At 45.6% G+C, this 25574-nt stretch overlaps 1 long non-coding RNA gene across 2 annotated transcripts in view; it reads right to left on the bottom strand.

The window, feature by feature from the left end:
* Positions 1-8959: 8959 nt before the first annotated feature.
* Positions 8960-25574, bottom strand: part of LOC138737505 (uncharacterized) — a 37710-nt gene continuing 21095 nt past the window's right edge. For both annotated transcript variants that reach the window (XR_011340985.1, XR_011340984.1), the window contains exon 3: positions 8960-9180. This is a non-coding gene — a long non-coding RNA (uncharacterized lncRNA). The remainder of the gene's footprint in view (positions 9181-25574) is intronic.

The raw sequence follows: 25574 nt of genomic DNA, 5'->3' as shown, positions 1-25574 counted from the left end.
TGGAGGCTATTTGGGTGGAACTGAGGCGTGGGAAAGGAGAGGTTACACTTGCATTATAGACCACCTGGAGGGGACCGAGACCTAGAGGAGCAAATCTGTAGGGAGATGGTGGATATTTGTGATAAGCACAGGGTTGTAATTATGGGAGATTTTAATTTTCCACATATAGATTGGGAAACACATTCTGTGAAAGGGCTGGATGGGTTAGAGTTTGTGAAATGTGTGCAAGATAGTTTTTTACAACAATATGTAGAGGTGCCGACCAGAGAAGGAGCAGTGTTAGATCTACTGTTGGCAAATGGGATGGGTCAAGTGATGGAGGTTAGTGTTGGCGAGCACTTCGGGTGCAGTGATCATAATGCCATCAGCTTCAATGTTATTATGGAAAGAGATAAGTCAGGGCCAAGGGTTGAGGTTTTTGATTGGGGAAAATCTAGATTTGAGGAGATGCGAAAGGACTTGCAGGGTGTGCATTGGGACAATTTGTTTTATGGGCAGGATGTAGTAGAGAGATGGAAGTCTTTTAAAGATCAGATTTTGAGAGTGCAAAAGCTTTATGTTCCTGTTAGGTTAAAAGGAGGGGCAAAAGGTTTGAGAGAGCCGTGGTTTTCAAGGAATATTGGAAACTTGGTTCGAAGAAAAAGGGAGGCGTACGTTATGTATAAGAAGCATGGAATTAAGGAGATGTTTGAAAAATACATTGAATGTAAGAGGAATCTTAAGAGAGGAATTAGCAAAGCTAAAAGAAGGTACGAGGAGACTATAGCAAGCAGGGTGAAAATTAATCCAAAAGGGTTCTACAAATATGTTAATGGTAAAAGGAAAGCGAGAGACAAAATTGGTCCCTTAGAGAATCAGAGAGGAAAACAGTGTGTGGAGCCTAGAGAAATGGGGGAGATATTGAACAGTTTATTTTCTTTGGTATTCACCAAGGAGAAGGATATTGGGATATGTGAGATAAAAAAAGCAAATTGGGTAAATATGGAGAATGTAGTGATTACGAAAGATGTAGTGTTAGGGCTTTTGAGGAATATAAAGGTGGATAAGTCTCCGGGACCAGACGGGATCTTCCCCAGGACATTGAGAGAAGTAAAGGAGGAAATAGCAGAGGCTCTGACGGTAATTTTCCAAATGTCATTAGAGATGGGGATAGTGCCGGAGGATTGGCGTATTGCGCATGTGGTTCCGTTATTTAAAAAGGGTTCAAGGAGGAAGCCTGGCAATTATCGGCCTGTAAGTTTGATGTCTGTGGTAGATAAATTAATGGAGAAAGTTCTTAGAGATAGTACTTATAAATATCTGGATAGACAGGGTCTGATCAGGAGCACTCAACACGGATTTGTGGGCAGAAGGTACTGTTTGACCAATCTGATTGAATTTTTTGAAGAGGTGACTAGGAATGTGGATGAGGGTAGTGCGGTGGATGTTGTCTACATGGACTTCAGTAAGGCCTTCGATAAGGTACCACATGGAAGGTTAGTTAGGAAGGTGCAGTCTATGTATAAATTTTGAGATAGTCAAATGGATTGAACATTGGCTGAAAGGGAGAGGCCAGAGTGGTAGTGGAAAATTGTCTGTCAGGTTGGAGGCCGGTGACCAGTGGTGTGCCTCAGGGATCTGTATTGGGCCCATTGTTGTTTGTTATATACATTAATGATCTAGATGATGGGGTGGTGAATTGGATTAGTAAATATGCAGACGATACTAAGATAGGTGGAATAGTGGATAATGAAGAAGGTTTTCAAGGATTGCAGAGGGATTTGGGCTGCTTAGAAAAGTGGGCTGAAAAATGGCAGATGGAATTTAATGCTGATAAGTGTGAGGTGCTTCATTTTGGTAAGATGAATCAGAACAGGACATATGTAGTAAATGGGAGAGAATTGATGAATACAGAAGAGCTGAAAGATTTAGGAGTAACGGTACATCGTTCCCTGAAGGTAGAAACTCATGTGAATAGGGTGGTGAAGAAGGCTTTTAGTATGCTGGCCTTTATCAATCATTGCATGGAATAAAGGAGTTGGGAAGTGATGTTGAGATTGTATAAGGCGTTGGTGCGGCCTAATTTAGAGATCTGTGTACAGTTCTGGTCGCCTAATTATAGGAAGGATATAAACAGAGTGGAGAGAGTGCAGAGAAGATTTACCAGAATGTTACCTGGGTTTAAGCATCTAGAGTACAAGAAGAGATTGGGCAGATTAGGTCTTTATTCTTTGGAGCTTAGAAGGTTGAGAGGGGATTTGATAGAGGTATTTAAGATTATGAAAGGGATAGACAGAGTGGATGTGGATAGACTATTTCCGTTAGTATGTTATATGACTTCAAACTATTAGTCCTTCCCCAATTGTGCGCCCCTGCTCTGCTGGGACTGGATTTTCAGTGCCAGTTTCAAACTGTTTCTCTGCACTTTGGGGGGGCCTCACGCTCCGCTCTCTGTCTGTAACCACTCCACCCCGGGAACCTCCTGCCAGCGGCAGACTGAGCCACCCGCCCCTGTGCCCCGGGGCCTCACCTGTAGTCTCTCTACCCTCCGATTTGCTCCACCAGCACTTTTCGCAAATCTCACCCCTGGCTGAAAGCCAGCAATATAGTTCTGAACACAGGAAATTTATCACAAATGAGGTGCGCAGACTGCTGGATGAGGGCATTATCGAACCTAGCTTGAGTCCATGGAGGGCCCAGGTAGTAGTTATTAGAAACGGGGAGAAGCCGCGGGTGATGGTTGACTACAGCCAGGCAATCAACCGCTTCACGCTTCTGGATGTGTACCCCCTTCCTCGGATCATGGATGTGGTGAATCAGATTGCCCAATACTGTATTTTCCACCATTGACTTACGTTCGGCCTATCATCAGCTCCGATCCGCCGAGAAGACCGACCTTTCACAACTTTCAAGATGAATGGGCAGCTGTATCATTTCCTCAGGGTACCCTTTTGGGCCACAAATGTTGTCGCGGTCTTCCAGTGGGAAATGGACCGGATGGTGGACCAGAACGGGCTGACTGCTACTTTCCTGTATCTGGACAATGTCACCATCTGCGGCCATGACACGGAGGATCATGATGCCAACCTTGAGAAATTTTTTCAGGCTGCAACTCGGCTGGATTTGACCTACAATTACGACAAGTGTGTCTTCCGGACCACTCGGCTTGCAACTCTGGGCTGTGTGGTGGAGAACGGGGTGGTTATGCCGGACCTTGACCGCATGCGTCCCCTCATAGACTTGACCCACCCCCCCACACCCAGAAGGCACTCAAACGCTGCCTGGGCTTTTTATCCTACTATGCCCAATGGGTTCCACACTATGCCGACAAGGATTGGCCACTCATCAAGACCACTTCCTTCCCCCTGTCAACTGAAGCCAAAGCGGCTGCTGCAATACTGCACGCCATCGATGTCGAAAGCGATGCATCTGACTTTGCACTGGCTGCCACTTTGAACCAGGTCGGCCAGCCGGTAGTTTTCTTCTCCAGTACCCTCCAGGGTCCTGAGAGCTGACACTCCTCTGTCGAGAAGGAAGCCCAGGCCATAGCCGAGGCAGTACCTCACTGGCAGACGCTTTACGCTGCTGACCAACCAACGCGCAGTCTCCTTCATGTTTAGTAATTCCCAGCGAGGTAAGATCAAGAATGACAAAATCGTCTGGTGGAGAATTGAGCTCTCTACCTTAAATTATGACATACTGTATCAGCCAGGTAAACTCAACGACCCGCCAAATGCGTTCTCCAGGGGGATTTGCACCAACATGCAATTGGTCAGGGTACAGAAACTCCACGAGGAGCTCTGTCATCCAGGGGTCACTAGGTTCGTGCACTTTGTCAAATCTCGCAACCTGCCCTACACAGTCGAGGAGATTCATTCCATGACCCGGGCCTGCCCAGTGTGTGATGAGTGCAAGCCCCACTTCTATCCGGAGAACACTCACATCATCAAAGCCACCCGCCCCTTTGAGCGTCTCAGCGTAGACTTCAAGGGGCCCCTACCATTGACCAACCTACATCCTTATGGCCATCGATGAGTACTCCCGCTTCCCGTTCGCTGTAACCTGCTCAAACATGACTGACTCCTCAGTTATAGAGGCCCTGCACAGCATCTTCGCCATCTTCGGGTACCCCAGTTACATCCACAGTGACAGGGGGTCCTCATTTATGTGCGCGGAGCTGCGGCAGTACCTTCTGGAGTGTGGTATTGCTTCAAGCAGGACCACCAGCTATAACCCACGCGGTAATGGGCAAGTCGAAATAGAAAATGCCACCGTCTGGAAAGCGGTTACGCTTGCCCTCTGGTCCAAAGGTCTCCCCACCTCTCGCTGGCAGGATGTGCTCACTAGTGCCCTACACTCCATCCACTCCTTCCTATGCACCACAACCAATGCCACCCACCATGAAAGGATGTTCTCTTTCCCGAGGAAATCCGAATTGGGTACGACCATACCGGCATGGCTCACGGTTCCTGGTCCAGTCCTTTTACGACGCCACATCCAGTTCTCTAAGAACGACTCCTTGGTTGACCGAGTGACTCTGCTTCATGCGAACCCACATTATGCCTACGTTCAGTATCCAGACGGATGGGAGGACACAGACTCGGTAAGGGACCTAGCCCAAGCCGGATCAGACGCAGCAGTGCCTTTAACCCAACTTCCCCCTATTCCTTCTCCCCCAGGTCATGTGCTTGAACAGAGGGACCTGCACCACCCTACCAGCTCAGGCCAGACTGTTGACAACGGCGTTGGGGAATTGAGTGAAGAAGTGGCCGTACCCTACAGGCCTGCCGGTGACTGCCACGGCGGTCACACCGGATGATCAGACCCCCTGACCGGTACAGCCCCTAACCTCCATTCACCCTGGGGTTGGTTCTCAAAGAAGGGGTGAATGTGATAGTATAGATTCTATCACCAATGTGTTTGTACATATGTACAGATGGTAGTGTAGGATGGTAAGAGGCAGTCAGAGGTACAAGGTCTGCCTAAAGAAATCTCTTGGTGCCTGCCACATTGACCACCACCAGTGGGCTGATATCGCCTCAAACCACGCATCTTGGCGCCTCACAGTTCAGCGGGCAGCAACCTCCTTTGAAGAAGACCGCAGAGCCCACCTCACTGACAAAAGACAAAGGAGGAAAAACCCAACACCCAACCCCAACCAACCAATTTTCCCTTGCAACCGCTGCAATTGTGCCTGCCTGTCCTGCATTGGACTTGTCAGCCACAAACGAGCCTGCAGCTGATGTAGACATTACCCCTCCATTAATCTTCATCCGCGAAGCCAAGCCAAAGAAGAAAAGAACTGTAGGATGACTGTGATTCCTGAGAGTGCAGCCACACCTACTGGCAGGTCTTAAAGGATTGCTCCAGCCAGACCAGGTCATTCTGGACTGGTCGACCTACTTATGATACGCTCCAGTCTTTTAGTTAATAAAAGCCTTGGTTTGGATCAACAAGTCTTTGGTTCTTTCAATGCGCATTACAGTCACTCACAGAACTTCAGGACCATTGAATTTCTCACTGGATGCCATCACTTTCTTGAGCACCAGGATGACAGTGGACTGCTGCAGTGAGAAATTGTAGATGTCCATTAAGGCATCTTTTAGGTGTTCCACACAGTCCCTCAGCACCCGGCCAGGTATGTTTTCTCAATCCTGCTGCTTTGTGTGGGGTGTGGGTTCACCTCACTTCAGCTGCGGCTATGTACAGTACCTGCTCCTCGGTGTTTGATGTTGTGTTGTTTCCACGTTGAACTGTGTGTAGAAGGTGTTCAGCCTGTCTGGAAGGGAGGCATCATTATCACTGACTCACAGGTTGATTTGTGGTCCATTATAGTTTCTGATACCTTGCCATATGCACCTCGTGTCATCAGAGCCACACAGTTGTCCGTCAATCTTCTGTGTTTCCCCCACCCCCCACCCCCCACCCCCCCCACCCACCGCTTTGCCTTCCTGATTGCCCGGGAGTTTGACCTGAGCTGTTCTTAGTGCCACCTTATCGCTTGGGCTGAAAGGAGCATCCCGAGCTCTGAGCAGTGCACGGACCTTCGCGTCTGGCCATGGTTTCTGGGTTGCCCTGGTGTTTGGTAACTGTGACATCCTCTATACCCTTGCCTACGTAGATGGTCACTGTGTTTGTGCACTCGTTGATGTAGTTGCTGCAGGTGGCCGCCTCCCTAAATTGGTCCTGCAGCTCTGTCCCCGGCCAAATCCTGGTCTCCGGGCAAATGGTTGGATGCATCTCATCAGTGGTCTGCATGTAGGAGTTAGCAGAATGGAAATGAAGTGTGGGCAGGGGAAAACATTGTGCACTCTGGGGATATTTGTGTACATGCTACCAAACATGTTCTCTCCTCTGGTTGGAAAGTTGACAAACTGTTGGAGCTTTGGCTGAACTGTTTTCAGGTTCGTATGGTTGAGGTTCCCAACAACATCCTGCAACTCTCTGGGAGCTGGGGCTTCACAGATGGCCCTGTAAAGCTCTTTTATTGATTCCCCCTCATTCTCAAAAGGAGGGACATAAACCATTGTGATCAGGGTGCCTGGGTTGGCACAATGGCCTGCACTTCACTAATAAGAGCTATATCTCCGGTGATCAGTGGGCCTACACTATGGAGACATTAGTACCTCTGACATCTCCCCTAAATTTTCCTCCTCACACCTTAAAGAGATGTTGTCTGGTATTTGCTACTGGCATTTCCGGGAAATGGTGCACCCTATCTAATATTCTTCTCACTCTTTAGACTTTCTGATTTTCATCAATGGAAATAAATCTCCCAGGGAGTAAGTGAGCATGAGAGACTTGGATGGGAAATCTGGTTGGATGGGAGTTCAGGAACATATTCTTTCATTGATCAGAGGGCCCACTTTCAAGGGACCAAATTTTAAGCCGGAGCATTTCTCAAGACTTTGGATGGAAAAATCGGCACAGGTTGCATAAGTTAGTGTAGTGGCTAGCGCAGGCGGTATGGTTAGTGTAGTGGTTAGCGCAATGCTGTCACAGCACCAGCGACCGGGACTGGGGTTCGAATCCCACGCTGTCTGCAAGGTGTCTGTACATTCTCCCTGTGCCTGTGTGGCTTTCTCCCATCATTCGGACCATACTGGGATTAGTAGGTTTATTAGGTGTAATTAGGTGGCAGGGGCTCATGGGCTCAAATGGCCTGTTCCCATGGTCTATGTCTAAATTTAAAAAAAATTAAGTTAAAAACCTGGCGTGTAGGGATGCATATGTCTGAGATCCCTGATACTTGGCAGATCAATTCATGAACCTCAGTAATAAATGACCATAGAGTAGAGACCAGGAAGAACAGGACCAGGACGTCAGTCTGTTCCAAACGTGATGTCCAAATCAAACTAAAACTTTGCTGCTTGCACCTGATCAATATACTTCCACTCTCTTCATGTGTCAATCCAGAAATCTCTTAAAAAGGTAAAAGTTTCATTATTGTCACGTTTAGAATGTAACATATCAATTAAATTCTTTAACCCCCCTCACAGAAATGAGGCTCCAGCGAGGGATGAACTCACGACCCCTGGTTTACAAGACCAGTGCTCTAACCACAGAGCAAACCCAACTATTGTGTCTGCTTCCACTGAGTGAATGAGGGACTCAAGGAGGAAGTGGTTTCAGCAGAAGAAATATATCTGGAGGTGGGATCACGTGGTAGGTGCCAGAAATTTGTGGTGGATGATATGTTGGATGCAAAGGCCGGTGTGGTGGGAGGTGAGTACTCACCCAGACTGGCTCCTGCAGCCATGTACCCTTCCTGACAATTTCCCTCCACCGCCATATTGAGCTACGCAGTTTCCAGCTCCATTTCCAGGCCTCTTAGCTGGGCTCCTAACAAGGATCACATGTCTTCGCTCCCCTGACTGTTCCTCTCTTCCTTTCTTTTGCCTCATCTGTGATGTCCTACTTCTACAATCAGAATGTCTGCAGACTTCCTTATTTCGCTGCTGCATATTGACTGCAACCCCACCTTCACACCATAGCTGCAAACATAGCTCCTTCTTCTGCAACTCAATCCTTATCTTCCCGAGTTGCAGACCAGAATCAGTGAGGATCAGTGACAACACCTCCTCCGCAGTGACCCTCACCCCCAGTGCCCCCCAACTCTGTGTGCTCACCGCTCATACCACTCCCTGTATACCAACGACTGTGGCCAAACTCCGCTCCACCCCATCCACAAGCCGACAGGTGCCTCTACCATCCTCAGCCAGATCTCAAACAATGACGGGACGGAGACCAATGATGGGACCACACCCTCTCTCTCAGTGTCAGCAAAATGAAGGAGCTGGTCATTGATGTGAGGAAACAGGAAGGAGTTCACATCCCGAGGAAGAGATTGGGGGAGAGCATCGAGTTCTTGGGACTGAATCTCACCAACAACCTGTCCTGGTCCAAGCGCATCGATGCCCAGACCAGGAGCATCCTGCTCTGAGCCTCCACATCCGCAGGAGCTGGAGGAAACTTGACACGTCCTGGGCTCCCTCACCGACTTGCACAGATGGACCACTATCCTGTCTGGATAGATCCCAGTGTGGGACGGGAACTGCTTCACCCAAGACTACAAGAAACTGCAGAGAGTTGTGAACACAACTCAGACAGTCACACAAAACAGCCTCCTCTCCAACGACTCTGCTTACATCTCCCACTGTCTTGGGAAAGCTGCTGACCATAATAAAGGACCCATCCCCGCCCCCCGCCCCCCAGTCACATTCTCTGCTCCCCCTCTTCTGCTGGGCAGAAGAATCATAAATTAGTAAAGACACATCTCCAGATTCGAGGACAATTCCTTTCCTGTATTGTTATCTTCTTGATTAGATCTCTTATTGGTAAAAGCTAATTCCCCCGCCCTATTTAAATGTACTTTTCTTGAAACCCTACACTATGTCTCTGTGTGGCACATTCAATGACCACTTACAGACATGAAGCAGGTAGTCAAAGGCTTTATTAATCAGAAAACCTTGGCATGCCTCTGATGCTGCTGGGAGGAGAGTCCAAGGTGGGTATGGAGGGAGGAGAATAGGGCTCTCAGCCTTTATTAGGGATCTTACGGGGAGGAGCTACAGGTACGGAAGGCAGCCCAGCCTGCCCAGTCCTGCGAGGTCGTGCCTGCAGCATCGCGTTCCGCCGCACTCTGAAATGTGGCAACCCTGCGCATTTATTATTCCACTGCCTAAGTATGAGTTGATTTCCCTGGATAGAACACAAAACAAAGCTTATCACTGTATTGTAATACAAATTATAATAAACAATTCAATTCAAAAGTTTCAACGATACTCCCTTTTTTCCCCCCTCTAGAGGGCACAGCTGCTGGAAGAACACAGGGATCAGGCAGCATCAATGAAGAGAAGTGACCCCCCCCCCTCCCCGATTGGGTATGATGCCTCCCCTTCCTACTGTCGTCTCCATGAAGGATCTTAATAGCTGTCTATCTCTCTCCTGAAGACTCGCTTGGGGTTGCATTTGACTAATTCGGGTTCTTTCCTCCCTGACAAATGAAGACTCATCGAAAACATTTTGAAATTTACAGGAACAGCATGAGGTGACAGATCGGACAACAAAATGATTCAAAATCTTTTAATGTTATCAGAATTTCGATAACTTATAGAGGTTCAGGTTCCATTGCAGTTTTTATAACTTGTCTTTTGGCTAAAACATTGTGTGCTGATATCCATCATCTTGTTTAAAACTAAACCATAACTTTTAAAAATAGGACCCAAAGGACAGATGGAAAGGAATGGTCCTTTCCAGTATTTTGTGATGCGAGATTGTGAGAAAGAATGAGTGGCTGGGGCTGGCAAAATGGTAAACCAACAGACCGGATTTGTCAACAGCGGGCTGAGGTGTTATCTATCAAAATGAACCTGCAAATCATTATGAATAAAGGCAATCACACAAGAAATAAATGCAGTCTTCTAGAACTGTAATCTAATGTACTGTGAACGTTTTTAATTTCCATGTGCAAAACAGTCCGTGATAAAATTATGTTTGCAGTAAATATGTTTCAGTTTTCATCTGCTAAACGTGGACAAGAGCAATGGATTTTTCATCCAAGAATCATTAAGCAAACAAAACCTGCTGTGCAGCCCCATTCTGTTATTTTGCCTTCAAATTGAAGACTGAATCCACTTGCAAGTCTGTGCTGAATTCTAACTAATAGGTTTCCTTTGTTTTGGGGATCATTTTCTTGTTCATTTTCCTTTCCCTCCCACTGCTCTCCTGCCCTGTGGGGAATGACTCAGGCTTAAATGAAATTGCATTACTGCTTCTCAATTCTGTTCCAGGAGTCTGTTACCTCCACAAACTGAATGCAGGAGAAAGCGAAACCAGTCACTGCCGCAGACGGCACAGCTTCCATATTCATCAGCTGGCGACTGGATCTCTGGCCAATCTGAGCACCACATTTATACCTCACATAGGAGGCTTGAGGCTGCAAGCATTTATCACCTGAGCCAAGAGTTGGGTACACAGAGCAAGTTGCTGTTATATTAACAATGGGGGGAGAAAACAATAGAATTTGAATTAGCAAATCACACTGAAAGCTTTGGTGAGGCCACATTTGGAGTACGGGTCGTCACACAAGAGGAAGGATGCAAAGACTTTGGAGAGGGTGCAGAAGAAGTTCACCGGGATTTATTAGGTGTGGATGGACAAACTTGGAGTGTTTTTCCCAGGGTTTGGATGGGATTTCTCAAGGGAGATCTGAGTAGGTAAATGTTCTGGGTCTCTGCTTCAGAAGTGGGAGAGATGAAAGGGGGAGGAGTGGCATTGCTTGTCAGGGAAAATATCACAGCAGTGCTCAGACAGGACAGACCAGAGGGCTCGTCTACTGAGGGTACAAGGGTGGTGCTGAGGAATGGGAAAGGAATGACCACACTAATGGGGTAGGCCACGAAATTGGAGAAGCAAGATTGCAGAGATTTAGCAGACACCTTCAGGAAACATAAAAATGTGGTGATTTTTTTTTCCTCTACTTTTGACTGGGATACCTACACTGTAAAAGGGCTTAATGAATAAGACTTTGTCAAATACATTCAGGAAAATTTTTCCAAATCAATATACAGTGAAACCCCAGTATCTAGCACCTTTGGGGACAGGTAGATGCCGGATGTGGAATTTCTGTTTGCTTGAGATTGTGTATTGTGTGAATTGGTGAACTAACCACGAGGGGGTGCCAATTTTAAACCTATTTATTTTCCATATTTTTTTAGCCATTTGCTTGAATTTCAGGTAACAGGGATTTTACTGTATATAGGTACCAACTAGAGAGAGTTCAATACTGGAACAAAACAGAAGTCCAAAGGAACAATTTGGTTCCAGTGATCATAATGCATTAATTTCAAGACAATTTTGGACAAGGATAGGTCTGGTCCTCGGGTTAAGATTCTCAATGGGAGAAATGGCGGATTGGGACAGACTATTTTCTGGCAAGGATGTGCTTGAAAGAATCATTCAAAGGCAACATTTTGAGACGGCAGAATTTGGATGCTTCCGTAAGGATCAAAGGCAAGTTAACAGGCAAACTAATTTTTTGAGGGATATTGAGGACCCGATAAAGAAGAAGAGATAGGAGTATAACAGGAGTTGGGAACGTGGAGCGAATGAGTTGCTTGAGAAATATAAAAATGCAAAAGTAAACTTAAGAAAGAAATAAGGAGGGCTAAAAGAAGACACGCAGCTAAGGGAGGGAAAATCCTGAGAGTATCTCCAGATACAGGTACTCTCCGATTTGAGACCTAGACGTCTTTCGTCCATCCACATATACGACTGAAAATTTTTAAAAATATATAAAGAAGAAATATAAAATCTATATGGATTATGTTGTATTTCACAAATTATTACAGGGATGCAGTGTATGTAAGAGCCAAAATCGCGTACTTACCTTGTAAGTCAGCGCCCCGGGGCCTGTAGGCTGGGGTGGCCACCTTGATTCCTGTGCGCATGCGTGCCACTTGGCGCGTGTGCAGTGGGATGGTGCATCAGAGTTCAGTTGGCGCACACGTGAGAGTTAAGGGCACGAATTCGATATCATCAGGGCGCTTAACTCTCCTGCGTGCGCCAACCTAAGACTCGTGCGTGAGCACAGGAATCAAGATGGCTGCAGCCAGCCTATCATGAAAAAAAGATTTGATTATAAAGTTTGCTTTAAGACTTCGGTACTCCATGCACGTGGGCAAAATTCCGACTTGCATCTGTTTCGAGATATGAGCTATTTCTCAGTCCCAATTATGGACGTAAGTCGGGGAATACCCGTATATTAGGAGCAAAAGGATAGCAAGGGGCAAAATTGGACCCCTTGATGATCAGCATGGCTGACTATGTATGGAATCAAAAGAGATGTGCGAGATCTTAAATGAGTTTTTATGGTTTTGTTTTGCTCATGGCCCTGACTCAGTCTATGCAGGGATGATGCCAAGGGGGCCTAATGCAGGCATTTCCCCCCCCCAATGAGATATTGTGAACCCCCCCACCTGCTCACGGCCATCGCCCCCCCCCACCCGCAGCACTAGTGTCGTTCGCATCACTAGTCTCCATGCGATATAAACTGCACTTTTGCTACATTGGAGGGAGGAGCTTCATGGTCAGTAGGTAGGCACCACCCCCCCCCCCCCCACCGCTGAGTGAGTTTTCGAAAGTCAGGTTGTGTCCACCCCCGTGGTTACCCTAATTTCCCCCCACCCCCATCAGACTTGTTCTGGCGATGACCGAGTCTATGGAAGTAGGTAAACAAGCAGTGAGATCATGGAAACTTGGTCAAGAAGGTTCATCCGCTCAGTATTCGGGTTGCAGTGAATCTCTACCCAAGGAAGTGTAGGCTGCATTATGAAATATATTTAAGACACAGATAGATAGATGTTTGCATAGTCGGGGAATGTTGTGTGTGTGAAACCAGTTCGATGACACCCAAGGGCAACAAATATGAATGCGGCTGATTGAACAGTAATTTCTTTTACATACGTGGGGGGGGGGTTGTAGCAGAGGTAAAAGACACCCACATGCACAAACTCATAGGATTAAATGACACACTCGCAACCACTTGCAGGCAGAAAACTATCCAATCAAGTTACCAGATACGACATCTGCCACCCCTTGATATCGCTAGCAGGCACAGCTCATATTTAAACTAAACTAGGAACAGTAATCTCTTGACATGCAATACTACAGCTCTCAACCCTTTGTCGGCACACACCTTGACTCTTCAGCATTTCCCATAATTCCCAGCCTGGAGTGGAACTAGGGTTTGTCCCAGAGAAAGAGAAAGAGAAAGATGGCTCACATGTGGTGGGCTTCATAGTACCATCAGTTAGAGGGCCCGGCCTAGGTATTGATGAGGCAATTAATGGGGTCAATGTCTAGGTGTACGCTGACCTCTGGATAGGTCTTGACCTTGATTGGCAGGTGAGGTGACTTCTGACTACGATCCAGTCGGAGAAGCCGCATGACCCTTCCCAATCCTCACTAAGCTAAGTGGCACTGACATCAACGATCATGAAGTACTTTGAGTGGCTGATGAAGGAATACATCAAATCGCATCTTTTAGTGACATTGGATCAGTTCCAGTTTGCCTACTGTCCAGACTGATGATTTGACAGCCTTGACCCTCCTCTCTGTCCTGATCCACCTGGAGAATGTAGAATCTCAGAGGGTTTGTATGAGCATTTTACTGATTGTTCAGCTGTCTCAGTGGCCATGGGAAGAAGCTGTTTCTCAGCCTGGTGGTTCTATCTCTGATACTCCTGCATCTCTTTCTCAAGGGGAGTAACTGATTGATGCTGAGTGAGAGGCAGTAGGGGTCCTCACTGATTTTGCACACCCTCTACAGACATTAATCCTGGTAAATCACATTGGAAGGGGGGGTGCGGTACTCCAGTTATCCTCTCTGCTGCTCTTACGGTCCTGTGGATTGACCTCCGATCTGATGTTTCACAGCAACAGTATCAACGCTGTGATGCAGCCGGCCAGGATGCTCTCAATAGAGCTCCTGTAGAAAGTTGGTAGGATGGTGGCCAAAATCCTTGCCCGCCTCTGTCTTCTCAGGAAGTACAGTCGCCTTCTTGACAAGTGAGGAGAAGTTTTGTGTCCAGGATAGGTCAATACTTAAGTGGATTCTGAGGAACTTGGTGCTTTATACTCTCTCCACTACCGAGCTATTGGTGTATAGTGGAGGGTGGTCAACATTGGTCCTCTTGAAGTCCACGATCATGTCCTTCGTCTTGTCCACATTGAGACTCAGATTATTACTCTCGCACCATTTCATGAGATTTTCCACCTCTTCTCTATTGTGCGACTCATCATTGTTGCTGATGAGGCCGACGACTGTCGTATCATCTGCAAACTCGATGACCCTATTGGAGCTGGATCTGGTGATGCAGTCGTGGGTCAGTAGCATGAATAAGAGTGGGTTGAGCACAGATCCCCGAGCCAGTGCTCAATGTGACGGGGCTTGACTTTCAGCTGCCGACCAAGGCTTAAGACCATAAGACATGAGAGCAGAAATAGGTGATTTGGCCCATCGAGTCTCCCCTGCCATTTAATCATGAGCTGATCCATTTTCACACTCAGCCTCACTGCCCGGCCTTCTCCCCATAACCTATAATGCCCTGGCTAATCAAGAACCTAGCAATCTCTACCTTAAATACACCTAATAACTTGACCTCCACAACTGCCTGTACAAACAAATTCCATGGATTTGCAACCTCTGGTTAAATCCTGAAGTTGAGCCCTCTTGTCCTAAACTTCCCCAACATGGGAAACAACCCTTCTACACCTACTTTCTGCACACCTTTCAACATTCAAATTGTTTCAATAAGATTCCCCTAAATTCCAACAAGTACAAACCAAGAGCTGTCAAATGGTTCTCATATCATTACCCATTCATTCCTGGAATTATCCTTGTGAACCTCCGCTAAACCGTCTCCAATCTTTCAAGATATCCTTTCTTAAATGAGGAGCTCAGAACTGCTCACAATACTCCGAGTGAGGCCTCATGAGTGCCTCAACATCACATCCGTGCTTGTCTGTTCGTTTCCTCTTGAAATGAATGCCAGCATTGACATTTACCTTCACCACCACCAACTTAAGAAGTCCAGAAATCAGTACCAGAGAGGGGTCAGGAGTCCGAGTGTGGATCGCTTCTCCACCAGCCTCTGGGAATGTTTGTGTTTACCGCTGAACCTGCTGTATGAGGTGATGTTCTCCACATGGATCAGGACAGAGAAGGTACAGGAACAAAAAATCCGCACCTCCAGGCTGGGGAATAGCTTCTTCCCACTGGCTCTGAGACTGAAGAAGTATCCTGTAACCGTGACAATCATCCCAAATATTTATATATATACATTCAATTTGATTATTTTTGTGATCATTATGTACTATGTATTGTGTGTTTTTGTGTATGTACCATGGCCAAACTTTTTAATTTAGGCAGACAGCACGGTAACAGGCCATTTTGGCCCACGAGCCCATGCCGCCCAATTAACCTACACCCCCGGTACGTCCTCATGGGCTGAAATGGCCTGTTACTGTGCTGTCTGTCCAAATTAAAAATTAAAAGGTTGGCCAGCCCTGGATTGGGAAGACGCTGAGCTTTTGCATTGTATGTGTACAATCAGATGATAATCAATTTAAACTTGACTGCATCGCATGCTGGAAGGATTGGCCAAGGATGCTCTGTGACAGAAGTTCACAATACAAGAGAATCAGTGACTTTGCTAAGTCAGCAGGAATTAGACAGGTATGTGGACTTATCACAGAACCGTGTAGCAGCAATGGGGAGATGGGAAATGGAAATTTCCACTTCCCAGTATTGACTGGGGATTGATTCAGTGTGAGGTACCTGGATGGGGTGAAGTTTGTAAAATGTTTTGGAGAGTGTTTTCAGAATTAGCGTATGGGTCCATTGAGGGTAAGGACTGACCTTGACCTTATCAAAGTCAATGAGGACAGGTAAGTTACAGAAGTATCTTAGGGAAAAGCGCTCAGTTCGGTAAGCTTGAAGGTGATTGCATGAAAGACAGGATTGATCCTAGAGATAGGGACTAAACTGCAGACAGGGGCTGGTGAATGTAGATTGGGGGTGGTGGCTGGATGAGGAAACAACAAATGAACAGTGGGTGGGATCTCCGAGCGAAATGGGAGCGTTCAGACTGAGCATGTTCATGGAAGTGTAAGAAGAAAAGATGGGAAGGATGAGGGAAGTGAAACAAGAAAGTCTTCAGCTGCTGTGATTGTAGTTAATGTACATAAATGCAGGAGAAACTCAGCAGGTCCATAAGAAGCAAAGATATGGAACCAACATTTCAGGCTTGTGCCCTTAAAGGGCTAATGGGATAGAGTTTAACCTCAGGGCTGAAACCTTAGTTATATTGAAGTCCTCCTATGGATGCTGCAGGACCTGCTGAGTTTCTTCAGCACTTTTATGTAAGATGAGGGAAGCTTGGTTTACTAAGGGCTTCGAAAGTTTGATAACAGAATTAGAAGCCATGTGTAAATCAGGTCAATGCTGAGGTCATGGGTTTGCTTCTCTTCCTTGACATCGTCATGATGCTGGAACATGAAGACTGCTTGTTAACTGGGAAAACACAGGGAAGGAACGTGCATTGTATTTACCCCATAATATACTTGTGATATTTCTTTTATTATAATAAACAAACTTGCATTCTTTTATAACAACTCTACTTTATTAGCACAGTACTCACTCATGACCTTATGGAGGCATCCATTTACCATCTACCCCTAGCTGCAACAACCTGTCTCCGACTCCCTCTAGTGATCAGGATTATCACTAGCACTCTATAATTACATCCATTTTCCTTGAGGTGTTTAATCTAACAACATGACACACTCATATAGTATTCATTTCAATTTAAAGTCCAACACAAAAATCAGCAACACAAACTTTTTAAGTGTGCAGTTGTTTTTCTTTTAGAGATTCAGTCTGTCACCCCCCCCCCCCCCCCCCCACTCCTGGCACCATGTGATGTTTCTTTTATTGTAATAAAGAAACTTATGTTCTTTTATAACAACGCTACTTTATTAGTACAATACTCACTCACAACTCATGGAGGCATCCATTTTGAATTTTCTCATAGCTGCAACAACCCATCTCCCACACCCTCTAGTGGTCAGGATTTATCAATAGTACTCTATCATTACAGTACTGAACCTGAATCTTGAAAGAAATTAGGAGGGCCAAAAGGGGCCATGAAATGAACTGGGCACTGTGATGACAAACCTTCTGTGGTGTATGAGAAAGACGAGGACAGAAAAGGAGACCAAAGGGCTGATTGATGTGTTGTCCAGGGATGAGCAAGGTCCTACAAAAAAATTCCTTCATTACTATTTACCAGAAGGAAGGACGAGAACATTGGAGAGTGAAGGCAAGGGCTTCTGATGCCTGTATCGGGAAGGAGGAACTGGAAATAATGGAGCTCATAAGGATGGATAAACCCCTTGGACCTGATGCCCTCTATGCTGGAATTCCAAGAGAAATGAGGAACAAGATTTCTGGGGCTCCGATGGAGATTCTTGCATCTTTATCAGCTATAGGTCAGGTTGTTGAAGATTGAAGAACAGTCTGGAGTGGTGGTGGGGAATATGCTGGAGAAGATTCCAAAGGTCAGGAGTCTATGTGGCTTTGTTCCAGGAAAAGTCACTTCTCACCAATCCAACAGTTGTTTTGAGGAGGTGACTGAGAAAATGGATGAAAACAGAGCCATAGACATGGTTTACTTTTGAAAGGCTTTTGACAAGGATCCACATGGTAGACTGGTCAAGAAGGTCAAGACAGAAGGAATCTGGGGTGTGTTGGAAAATTGCCTTGGTGATCGGAGGCAGAGCGCACTGAGGGAGGGAAGTTTTCTGAAGGGGGGAATATATTTTGGACTGCTGATGCCACATTATTGTTTGTAACATACTGTACAGTAATGACTGAGTGTGCATACAGGGGGTCCAATTAACATGTCAGCATCTGAACTGGCAGAAGGGCAGATCAGGAAGTAAGCTGTGCGAGTGGGGCTTCGATCCGCTGGAAGGATAGGTGGGTGGTGGCAAATGGAGTTTAATCCAGCCAAGAGTAAGGTGATGGACTTTTGGAGATAGATTTTAGTTGGACATATGGAGTAAATGGCAGGGCTTGTAAAGGTTAAAACCTTGTGTTTTTGATTTTTGTTAATTTTATGACCATCCCTCTCAGGATAAAAGGTTGTTTTTTAGCGTTATCATAGATAACTATGACATCATATGTTGTAATATCCGAGCGAACTGAAAGTTTTGTTTCTCATTCTTCGGAAAACCATGAGATTGAAATACTTTTTTAAAAATTTGTTTTAATCATCTTATTTCATTTTTTAAATATCATAATGTCTTTAAATATAATCAAATGCTTTATTTACTCAAGTTATGAAAATCTTGATGTGAAGTTATGCAAAGTATTTAATCGTTATCAATGAATTAAAGCTACTTACAGCTGAAAAATACGAAGTTTGGTTTATTGGAATGATAAGGTGGTCATTCGGAATATCATCACCTTAATTTCTGTGAAGATGACATGTTCTGAAATTGGGAAATATGAGAGATTGGCAAGTGTCATCGAAAGAGATCTCAGGAGATCTTTGGAAAATAAACTGGATTACCTGTGGCTGTATCTGAACTAGAGGGAAATTAATTTTAAATTTAGACAGACAGCACGGTTACAGGCCAGTTCGGCCCATGAGTCTGTGCTGCTCAATTGCACCACCACCCTGGTATGTTTCAAACAGTGGAAGGAAACTGGAGCCCTCCCCCCAGGGAAAATCCACACAGACATGAGGAGAATGTACAAGCTCCTTACAGACAATGCGGGATTCGATCCCCCGGTCCCGATTTCTTGTGCTGCAACAGCGTTGGGTAAACTGCTACGCTAACTGTGCTGCCTCAAAGAAACGAAGGGCAGCTGCACTCTGGTAATTACAGAAACGTGGTTCCAGACCTCCACTGTGGTCTTTCCGTTATCAATATTGTATGCTGGTTTTAATTGTTGTGTATTGGGTATTGTGGAGAGATGCTGTTTCGTCACGTTGTGTACGTGCAGTCAGATGATAATAAACTTGAACATGAACTGAGTGTTGATGAATGGAGGAAACTTAGGGTGCAAGTCCCCAGTTTACAGAAAATAAAGATGCAGGTGGCTGGGGTACTGAAGAAGGCTTTTGGTGTGCCTGTGTCTCAAGGCAGTGTACATAGGGGAAAGGAGTATCGTGCGGGGTTAGTCAGTATCTGTGGAGGCAAGACCCTGTCATTCGTCGTCCATAGATGCTGCCTGATACACTAAGTTCTCCAGCAGATTGCTTTGCTCATTCTGGCATCAGCTGTCTTTTGTGTCTTCTTTGAGTATCAATGGTACATAATGATGTAACTGTACAAAATGTTCATTGGGCTTCATGGTGAACTGTTCTGATCCACAAACGACAGGACAGATGAGGCAGCAATGAGGAGAGTGGAGAAGAGATTTATTAGGTTGGTGCTTGGAAGTGAGGGCTGAGTTATAAAAAGAAATTGGACAGGCCTGGTTTATTCTCACTTTAATGTAGGAGGCTGAGGGGTGACCTTATCAAAGTACGAGGGGAAGATAGGAAGAGGGCTGTTCTTTTTTCCAGGGTAGGGGAGCCTGGAACTAGAGGGCACAGGTTCAAGGTGAGAGTAAGAAGTATAAAGGAGACCTGAGGGTCTATGTGGTGGATGTCTGGAAGGAGCTGCCCAAGGAGGCGGTAGATGCAATCGCAACATTTACAAGGCATTCGTTCAGAGAGGGAGGGGAGGTTTGTGTGGATGATGTGCAGGTGGGATGAGTGGAGATTGGCAGGAACGAGGGGGTCTGATCTCTAGATGATTACCCAAACCATGTTTAGATTTGGAGTTGAGCAGAGGAGGAAAATGACGTGGGTAAGATTTTAGTTTTGGGTCGGAGAGGAATTAGAACCATGGAACAGAAACGGGCCTCTGTGTATGTTTAGCATAGATTCCAGCCGAGTTGAACGTCTCAGAGTCTGGTGAGAAGGACAAGCACATTGCTTCAAACATTAAACAAGGACAAGAGATGTGTAAAATGTGGCAGACAAGGAGGGTGCGTTGTTTGAATGTTGATGTCACAGCAGCCAATGGAAGGAGATTTCGGTCTCGAGGAGCCGATGATTTAGGAGTGACTGGGCTTGAGGTCTCAGTGCAGTGCTGCTTGGATGTCAGTCAGGGCAGCGATGCACTCCTCCTGCAGGACATGGGACATCAGCGGTCTTCCAGTGACGCTAGGTACAACGCCTGCCTCGAGCTGCATCTCCTTCCTGAACATATCAAGGAACAGGTTGATGAATTCTGGATGATCAGGAACATTATGGTAGCAGGCTCTTCTGCCCCTGAGCCTGTGCTACCCCAATGCACCCATGTGACTAATTAAACTCCTCTCCCATACATATTTGGAATGGAGGAGGAAGCAAGGGCACCTGGAGGAAGCCTACTGTGGTAAACTATTGTTATACAGTCCAATCCCGAGAACGATCCTACCCTTAGCCCCTTTTACTTTTGCTCTGATCAGTTAAGGAGGTGGATGGTTGTTTGATAGACTTCAGCTATTAAAAGCCTGATTGCTTCACTACTCAGCCTTTTGTGAATTATTGATGGTACTTCACCCACGTAGGATGGGGAGAACATACAAAGTCCTTACAGACAGCGGCAGATTCAAACCCATTTTGCTGACACTGTAACAGCATTACAATAACACCTATGCTAACTGTGCTGCCCCCAGTGATGTGCTCGCATGGAAGGTGCAGGGTACACGCAGTTGGGTGACCACTAGGAAGGGTAATGGGAGAAGACAGAGAGTGCAGGGTTTCCCTGTGGCCTCTTTCCTCAGTGACAGGCATGTGGCAATGGATGCAGCTGGGGGTTGTGGGGGGGAATGACCTATCAGAGGGGAGGACACCACGACTGGCTCAATGGATAGCAGGGAATGGGGGAGGATCAGAAAGAGGGAGATTCGCTAGAGACTATGGTCAGGGCCACGGAGAGGTATTTCTGTGGCTGCAAGGAAAGACTCCAGGATGGTGTGTTTTCTCCCTGTTGCCAGGGTTCAAGACGTCTCTGAGCAGGTGCAGGGCATTTTGCGGTGGGAGGGAGAGCAGCTGGAGGTCATGGGGATAATTTCACAGAATGCAGCGGATGTGTGAAAACATATGCCTCTTGTCATCTTAAACACCCCCAATCCTCCAAGGAGAAAAGATCTTCACTTGAGCTATCCTCAGGAGCCTTGACCTCCAATCCAGGTTGCATCCTTGGAAGGTAAACAAGAAAGTCTGCAAAACGCAGTCAGGCACCTGAATGAGATGGTGGTGGGGCGGGGTGGGAGGGGGAGATGGAGGAGCACAGGCCCACAGGCTAGAATCAGAGGTGGATATGGTGGCAAGGCTTAAACTCCATCTTTGCATCCTGTCAATGTCTCTCTGTAACCTCCAGAAACCCTCCAGACTATCCACAGGACGGCCAACCTTTGTATCATCCACAGACTTACCAACCCACCCTTCTACTTCCTCATCCAGGTCATTAATAAAAATCACAAAGAGGAGGGGGGGGGGGTTCCATAACAGATCCCAGTGGAACACTATTGATCACTACCCTCCATGCAAAATACAAACCATCTTCAACCAGCCTTTTGTCTGCAAGCCAATTCTGTATCCAGAAAGTAAGGCCTCCTTGGATTCCCTTACTTTCTGAATGGTCCTGGCATGGGGAACCTTTATCAAATGCCTTACTTAAATCTACATACTCTACATCCATTGGACTACCTTCATCAATGTGTTTTGTTACATCCTCAAAGAATTCAGTCAGGCTTGTGAGGTATAACCTTCCCCTGATGAAGCAAGGCTGACTATCCTTCAGCAGATTATGCCTCTCTAAATGCTTGTAAATCCTATCTCTCAGGACCCTCTCCAACAGTTTGCCCATCACTGAAGTAAGGCTCACCGGTCTATAATTTCCTGGGTTATTTCTATCCCCTTTCTTGAACAGGGGAACATTTGCAATCCTCCAACCCTCTGGTACTTCTCCAGACCCCAGTGACGATGGGAAGATTATCACCAGTGGCTCAGCGATCCGCTCCCTTGCTTCCCACAGTAGCCTTGTGCTAGGGCAACACAATGGTCACCAGAAGTGGGTGTTACTAGTTTTCGGGCCTTGAGCCATCAATGAACTAATCCAGTCACATGTGTGTGAGAGGGCTCTCAAGAGTTCCCTCAGGACCAAGGGCATTGTAAACACTATATATGGTTCTCTAATCGTAAATAAAAAGTGTTCATTCTTTGGATTTGGGAAACACTAGAGTCTGTCATTTCTCTTTGGGTCTAACGAAGTGGAAGATTGTATTCCAAACAACATGTGCATAGCACAATCATTAGGCACATTTACAACTCCTTGGTTAAATTTCGTCTGGTCCTGGTGACTTATCTACCTTGATGAAGGCTTCAGGTGCAAAATGTTGGTGGTGTATCTTTACCTTTGGTATATAAAGTACACTATTTGTCCTGCTGAGTCTCTCCAGTATTGTGTTTTTATTTTATCTAACTTCATGCCTTTCAAAAGTTCCAACCAGTCTTCTTTCTGCATGTCAACACACTCAAGCCTTTCAGTCTACTTTAAGTCATCCTCACAATGGCCAAGGTCCTTTTCCTCTTCCAACTCCATGCACATGTTTCCACTTTCACTCCTGACGGATCCCCTCCTCAGACGATACATCCTCTTTAGATTTAAATTTAAATTTAGCCACACAGCACAGTAACAGGTCACTTGCCTATGAGGCTGTGCCACCCAATGGCACCCAATTAACCTACATCCCCCAGTACATTTTGAAGGGTGGGAGGAAACTGGAGCTCCGGGGAAAGCCCACGCAGACAAGGGGATTATGTAGAAACTTCTTACAGACAGTAAGATTCGAACCCCGGTCCTGATTGCTTGTGCTATAACAGCCTTGCGCTATCCGCTGCATCCATACTTCACATATTTGTAGAATGTCTTGGGGGGTTTTGCTTAATCCCACTTGCCAAGGCCTTCTCATAGCCCCTTATAGCTCTCCTAAGTTCTTTCTTAAGCATTTTCCTGGCAATCTTGTAATTATCTAGAGCTATTTCAGTTCTTATCTTCTTGAACCTCTTGTAAGCTTTCCCTTTCTTCTTACTAGATCTTCTGCATTCCTCGTACACCACAGTTCTTTCACCTTACCATCCTTTCCCTACCTCAATTGAAGATACTTGTGCAGAACAGCACAATGTTCTCTGAATATTTGCCTCATTTCTGCTGTACTTTCCCTGAGTGCAGCTGCTCTGAATTTAAGCTCCCAAGCTCCTTCCTGATATTGTCCATTTTCCCAATTCAATGGTTTCCCATTCAATGGTCAAGGAGAGAGAGTTGTGATCACTTCGGCCAAACCTGGAGATTGTTTTCTTGGATGCAATGTCATATAGGTGAACCTGAATGAAGACAGAATTTGTGTTTAAGTTGTAAGGAGAGAGAATATTGCCAGGAAATTGGGAAGTTAACTGGTGGTATAGCTCACCTTTCAAGATATTAAGGATGACTGAAAGGAGAGAAAGATAAGGTGTGAGGTGTTAAGAAAAGAAGAGTATTATCCAACATATAATTGGTGTCATTTTCTTTGGATTTGAAACTCAAAGTCAAATGTTCAAGTTAAAGAGGAAATTCAGGAATCTTGCTGAAGAAGGCTGTGGGGAAGAAGTGGATATGAATCTTCAGCCATAGATTCAACATGTAGAAGAATGATTTATATCTCACATATTTTAATGCTTTTGACATATCTCAATGCTAAAGCTTTTGCTTTTAAAATTTAGATGGCTGACAAACTGTTAGTGTATCATAAGATGGCTGAAAATGGTTAGACAGCTGCAAATATAACTTTGCAAAAATGCTATGAGAATGGACACTGACTGTACAGACTCTGCAAGAACAGATGACTTGTATGAACTCAATTTAAGGTTGAGATGAAGCTAGCATAAACATTCATTTTGTATTTTTCAAGGCAATGCTCGACCATAATAAATTCCATTCCGCTTGTGAAAGGTAAACACCTAAAAGCCAGGTGTCAGCTGGGAAACTCAATTTTTAATATATAAAATGGTGTAATATTAAGAGTGAGGGTCGTTTTTCCCCTTACTCAGTTGAAATTGTATAAATATAGAAGCACGCCTCTGTATTTTTGAAGTGAGAGCTGAGACTTCAGAAAGGTGACTGATTCTGACACCTCCCAACAAGTCATCCTCACTTCCTGGATACAAATGGATGATCGCTGTAATAAAGATCCGAATGCTGTGAAGATGTCATTTGCAGTGTGCTGTTGTCTGATTTCATTTCAGAGGTGCAGGCTGACTTCCACCATCTCAATGAACAGCGGGACAGGTTCAAGAAGCTACAGGCTCTGCACGTTTCCTTCCAGGTTCCCACAGCCTGCGGATGACATCAAGATTCATTGATTCATGAGCCCCTCTTCACGTTACTCCCTTCATGCTGTAATGTTAAACTCTCCGTGGGAACCAGGTATCGGAACTGGGATTTGAGACAGCGCTGAGGGCAAGACGGGGCTCCTGCATAGCCTGGGGTGCTGACGTGAACCTTGAATCTTGAGAATTAAGCAGCTACCATTGTACTGATCCTTGCTGTTCCTGATGAAGGATTTTTCCCCAAAACTTCAATGGTCCACTGCCTTCCATGCATTGCTGCCTTGTGTACCTTGTGTGTGACTCCACTGTAGAAATGTTCATGACATCCAACTGGAATTGCAGTGGGGGTTTTTCCCCAGCCTATATATTACGATACCTTAACAAGTGGATACACAAGCCTTGCAATTGCAAATGGCTCTAACCACGGGAAGTCAAGTCATTATGGCCTGTTTCAATGAGGATGAATGGAAAGAAATGTAACTGAGACGTTCTGGGGAAACTAATGTGGAGACGTCCGCAAGTGCTCCTTCGGAGAAAATCATTTAATATAATTTATTGAGCAGATGAATCCACAGGCTGAGTTTCAATATCAAAGATGCTTATACATTTCAGTATGCATGCCATGAGAATAAGATTGAGGTGCCCTTCGAGCATTTTATAACGAGTGAGAAATGGATGAAACCTCTCAATAATTCACACCACAGTCTTCTTCATGAATAAAAGTAGGGACTCTGGGATTTTTAAAAATCTACACCAAATATTTCAGGAGAAATTATAGTTCAGGAAATAAAGGTGTGCCTCAAATCAGAGAGAGAGAAAAAGAACACACTGCACAAGGGCTTTGAATGTTCCAATTCCACCTCACAACAGGTGAAGACCTATCCCGGGACCAACATGTTGATGCATTCATGAGAAAGGCATGCCAGAGGGGAGTTTGAGCAGATTTGGTATGTCACCGAAGACTCTTGCGTGTACATACCATGGAGAGTATTCTGTCTGGTTGCATCACTCTCTGCTATGGAGGTGCCCATGCACCAGGACAGGAGCAGGCTACATTGGATTGCAAACTCAGCCAGCGCCATCCTGGGCATTAATCTTCATTCCATTAAAGACAGC

This window comes from Narcine bancroftii, chromosome 6, assembly GCF_036971445.1.
Source record: "Narcine bancroftii isolate sNarBan1 chromosome 6, sNarBan1.hap1, whole genome shotgun sequence".
In the NCBI taxonomy this organism is placed as follows: Eukaryota; Metazoa; Chordata; class Chondrichthyes; order Torpediniformes; family Narcinidae; genus Narcine; species Narcine bancroftii.
This window is presented reverse-complemented; position numbering and strand designations above follow the sequence as displayed.